Source organism: Clupea harengus, chromosome 24 (assembly GCF_900700415.2).
Source record: "Clupea harengus chromosome 24, Ch_v2.0.2, whole genome shotgun sequence".
Taxonomy (NCBI): Eukaryota; Metazoa; Chordata; class Actinopteri; order Clupeiformes; family Clupeidae; genus Clupea; species Clupea harengus.
Window position 1 is genome coordinate 12,636,152 of NC_045175.1, and position 6,000 is coordinate 12,642,151.

Genomic DNA, 6,000 nt, shown 5'->3' on the forward strand with positions numbered 1-6,000 from the left:
TGAATCACATTTTTGCTAGGTGACGGACCTGATTGCAGGATTACTGCCCGTAGGAGGATGTGGCCAAAAGCTCAGAGTGAAGGTTCAAAGTCATAAGGGTTTATAAAAGCTTGACAAGGACCAAACCATAAATGCAACACAAAAATGCAGATTAGGAAACCCAAATACAAAATCCAATGTTAAATGGTATTAATACAAATAAAGAAAAATCTAATTTCAAAATCCCCAAAAATGTTCAACTCACATGCACATAAGGACAGAGGACTCCCCCCACTACACTGAACAGGATAGTGCACTTCATAGAAAGGTGGCCAGCACCATTTACAACAAAATGGTTATACACAGAAATCAATAAATACACAGACCACACGACAGACCCTGAAACACAAATACTATGTGTGTGTGTTTGTGTGTGTGTGTGTGGTGCGTGTGTGTGTGGGTGCGTGTGTGTGTGCGTGCGTATGTGTGTGTGTGTGTGTGTGTGTGCGTGTGTGTGGGTGCGTGTGTGTGTGCGTGCGTATTTGTGTGTGTGTGTGTGTGTGTGTGGGTGCGTGTGTGCGTGTGTGTGCGTGGGTGTGGGTGAGTGTGTGTGTGTGTGTGTGTGTGTGTGTGTGTGTGGGTGCGTGTGTGTGTGTGTGTGCGTGTGTGTGGGTGTGGGTGCGTGTGTGTGTGGGTGCGTGTGTGTGTGCGTGCGTATGTGTGTGTGTGGGTGCGTATGTGTGTGGGTGCGTGTGTGTGTGGGTGCGTGTGTGCGTGTGTGTGTGTGTGTGCGTGGGTGTGGGTGTGTGTGTGTGTGAGTGTGTGTGTGTGTGTGTGTGGGTGTACGTGTGCGTATGTATGTACCCGCAAGTGAAAGAGACAGAAAAAGAGAAATGGGAGGGCTGAAATATTAGCTCTTAGTTTCTCTCGCAAAAAGAGAGGAAAGAACAAGAGACAGAACAGAGAGATAGACAAAGAGAAACAGAGATATAGACAAAGAGAGGGACAAAGAGATATACAGAGATAGAGAGAGAGATATAGGGGGAAATAGATAGAGAGACAGAGAGAGTGAGATAGACAGAGAGATAGACAGAGAGCCCCTCAGTGCGGTGTGAGAATTCAGTGTGTGTGTTTAGGATGTGCATGTGTTTTCTAGCCTGTGTTAATGTTAATGTCTATATTTATTTTACCCATTTGAGTCTGTGTGCCATGTGTATTTGGTTATGTGTGATTTCTCTATCAATCTCTCTCTCTCTCTCTCTCTATTTATATATATATATATATATAAATGGTGCATTTAGCTGAGAGACTTTTAAGAACTTTCCTGGGGGAGGGTGCCCCCTGCCCCCCCCCCCCCCCCCCCCCTACAGGTCTGGGCTAAACCTGAATGATTTTAACCGCATAGATTAACGCGTTATATATATATATATATTAGGGCTGTCAACGTTAACGCGTTAATCTATGCGGTTAAAATCATTTTCACGCAGTCTGACTGAGACAGAAACAGCGGGCCTAAAAACAGACCATGGCATGTAGGACTCACATGACTGTCGTCTGTCTGACTCACATGAACATTACAATTAGACCACACTGCTTGTCTACCTGAAAACTCTTTTATGCACACTGACACGGGACATGTACTTCGTCATAGAAACCGTGTTGATAACGGAGAAAACATTCAGAAGGTTTTTATAGACAGAGATTATATTTCATGTGAACATCTCAACTGATTGAATATCAGAAAACAAAACAACTTTGTTTTGGTCACACTTTCACACACACACACACACACACACACACACACACACACACACACACACACACACACACACACACACACACACACACACACACGCACACAGCTGCACTCTGACTCTGGTGATGGGAACCATCTCTGATAAGGTTAGCTGTTTGGGTTCAGGAATCTACTGGAACTGATAGCGCAGCCACACACACAAACATACACACACAATCTCTCTCTCTCATACACATACACACACACACTCTCTCTCTCTCACATACACACACACTCTCTCTCATACACACACATACACACACTCTCTCTCTCTCTCATACACATACACACACACTCTCTCTCTCTCTCACATACACACACACACTCTCTCATACACACACATACAGTGGGGAAAATAAGTGTTTGAACCCCTGCCGATTTCGCAAGTTTGGCCACTTGCAAAGAAATGTGTGACCTATAATTGTAATAGTAGGTGTATTTTAACAGTAAGAAACAGAATATCAACAAAAAAATCCAGAAAACTGCATTTTATAACATTTATGACATTATTTGCATTTGATGCAGAAAATAAGTATTGTGGTGTAACAGTTATCCTGAACATTCTGTTACCACTGTTGCCTACATTACTCATCCCCCCAGCGATTACTGATGGTAACTCTCTTCAGATAACAGTAACACAGCAAAGTATGATTCCACAGTGGATACATGGAATCCTAAATGACAGTTATGTAATATTCAGGCTATGGAGAAAACAAACGATCAAGTGAGGCCGGAGCGCTGCACGGAAATGGAGTGCGCAGGGGCGCGAGAGAAAACAGAAAACAAGAACAACCTGGGAGCTTTTTTTATTTTTCCAATGTATTTCAACCTTCGTGTTTTATCATTTCTGGTCTGTAATGTCCGTGTGTCGTGTTCACGCTGTTTTGCTGCAGTAGTCCTGTTTGCTCTGGAGTTTTCCTGCATGCTCGTAGTCGTATGTAAAGAATCCTTCTTTTGAATCTAAACTTTTTGAGTCGTGCGTTTGGGTTAAGCTATAGCCGCCACGTTACACATACAATGCCTACGTGTAGAACAACCCTTTTTTCACAGTCTCGCTTACTTTTTGTTATTTGTATTATGAGTAGATTGACGGGGGGAAAGTTCATTTTAACTTGTTTAGCATATGGCATAACAAACTGTAAATAAGTGAAGAGGTCTGAATAATTTCTGAATATTTAAAACCCATGCCTCGGTAGAAGTTGGAATTTATCGCTGGAGTTTAAGACAACTCGCGTCATTGGAATAATATGTTTTTGCCGATTTTTCACCGCCATTCACCAGGTCTGAACAGGAGCCTTGTCCATGTCTCTCTCTCTCTCTCACACACACACACACACACACACACACACACACACACACACACACACACACACACACACACACACACACACACACACACACACACACACACACACACACTTTCTCTCTATGTCTCTTTCTCCACATTATTTTTCTTTCTTCAGATTATGCATTAACGTCCAAACCCAAATATTCGGCTACTCCCCAGATAGCAATCGACACCTTGTTCTTCTGAAGACTTCCCCGGACCTTTATCTTTAATGATAACTTGTCAACTATTGGTTGACATGTGGACATGTGACATGTGGACATGTGACAGCAATCTTTTTTCTCAACCATCTGTTATCTTCTCTTTTTCTTTCCCTCTCTTCTTGCAAGAACTTACAACTTCAACCTTCCCATCTATCTTTCTATCTCTTTCACACACACGCACACACACACACACACACACACACACACACACACACACACCTACACCTACACCCCCCCCCCCCCACACACACACACACACACACACACCTACACCCCCCCCCCCCCCACACACACACACACACACACACACACACGCACACACACACACACACACACACACACACACACACACACACACACACAGTGACCAGCATATTTGTCTCGCTCACATACATCCAGGGCTGTGCACAGACATGGGCACAGACGTGAGCAGGTGCTCATGCTAAAAGAACATCATCAGTTGGTACATGTGTAGATCTGACGTTTAGTGCAGTCAAGAAGGCACAATAGGCCTTGGTTTCTTTAATATGATACAGTATGTGATATGAATTAATAGGAATGAGCACACAAGGTTTCTCTGCAGTCATTGGCAACACTATAACAATATGTCCACACAAGCAGCAATAACTATACTGGCACCTTTAACTATTACAATGACCAGAAAAAACTCAAATTTTTCAATATTTGTTTAATATCAATTCATATTGTTTTAATATTAGTTCATTAAATGTGTTTATTTCCAAACAAAAGAAGCCTGCATGGGATATTCAGCATGTTGTATAAAAACAGAAAAACAACAAAGGAAGTAACAGTAGCATTTTCACCAGAGATGCACTTAAGGAGTTAAGGTTACTAAAAGGCCAGCGTTATTCGTGTAATAACACACCTGTGAAGTACATAGAATGCAATAAGGACATTAAAGTAGGATGGATGAATGCATCCCAGCCTTCATGGAACACGGAACACAGACCACGGAACGTAGAGCACATCAGGGGAACTCAACAGCTCTGATGTTAAATGTGTATATATATATATATATATGACAACACATAAATTGGGGTAGATTGTATAAGGCGAAGAAAGTTGTTGAGGGTGCTACTGAGATTTCCTGCCACAGCTGCAGAACTGCTGTCGGTGTGTGTGTGTGTGTGTGTGTGTGTGTGTATGTGTGTGTGTGTGTGTGTGTGTGTGTGTTTGTGCGTCATTGAGGGTGCTACTGAGGTTTCCTGCCACAGCTGCAGAACTGCCGTCGGTGTGTGTGTGTGTGTGTGTGTGTGTGTGTGTGTGTGTTTGTGCGTCATTGAGGGTGCTACTGAGGTTTCCTGCAGCAGCTGCAGAACTGCCGTCGCACCTGGGTAGACAGGATGAAAAGGTAAGTGTGATCGTGTTTGTATGTATGTTAAATGGATACAACAGGTACTGTGTGTGTGAGTGTGTGCGTGTGAGTGCGTGTGAGTGTGTGTGTGTGTGTGTGTGTGTGTGTGTGTGTGTGTGTGTGTGTGTGTGTGTGTGTGTGTGTGTGTGTGTGTGTGTGTGTGAGTGTGTGCGTGTGAGTGTGTGTGTGTGTGTGTGTGTGCGTCATTGTGCATGTGTGTGTGTGTGTGTTTGTGTGTGTGTGTGTGTGTGCGTCATTGTGCATGTGTGTGTGTGTGTGTGTGTGTGTGTGTGTGTGCGTCATTGTGCGTGTGTGTGTGTGTGTGTGTGTGTGTGTGTGTGTTACCTCCTGATTGAAAACACAGTGTAGTAGGAAGACAAAGGTTCCCTGTTGGCTGTTGAGCACGAGGAAGAGAACCTGCAGCCCCTTGCTGCCTCTGGTGAAGAACCCCAGTATCCAAGGGAAACCGATGATGAGGGACTGGATCAGGGTTTTAAACACCACGGTTCTAAAAGGGAGGACAATTTCTGTTGTTTTACAGTGTGAATGTGATTTTCCACATTATCTGCATATATTAAATTGTGTTTGAGTCTATGCATGAATACTTTTTAATTAATCAGATTCATGAAACAACAATGATTAATAATAATAAGTATTATTGTTTCTGTTTCACCAGATTCACTCTGATTTTGTTTTACCGTTCCCACATCTGCTTTTATAAAATTCCCCTCTGGACCCCTAGTGTGTGAATCACCTGCCAACGTACCTGACTAAGTTATTGTGTGTGGTGCCGTGCTGCATCCGTGCCAGGGTAGTGCGAAGGAGGATGAGGATGATGAAGAAGAGGATTACGTTTGTCTAAATTGGGTGACAAGTGACACATGAACGCAGAATTGCGCCATTCAGACATTCAGTTGCCCCACACTGATTTAGTTCCACACTTGATTTCCCCCTGCCCCATTTTGCCCTGCCCCCACCTCCCCCCGCCCCATCATCAAAGTTGCCCCACCACCACCATCCTGAATACCCATCCCACTGTTTTTATGAACTTGATTAACTTCCCAACTTACTCCAAGGATGCAGCACACAGGACCGAGAAAACTCCAGAAGAACCCTTTGTCATAATTTAACCAGCACCTATAGAGGTATAACATAACTTGTATAATTTGTAACATACACAATCTTGTTGTTTAGTTATTTACACCATTATCACAGAATTTCAAATACTGTCTTTCAGACATAAAAGGATACATTTCTGAAGATCTAAAAGTACCTTTATGCTTTCGTGGGATGAGATACA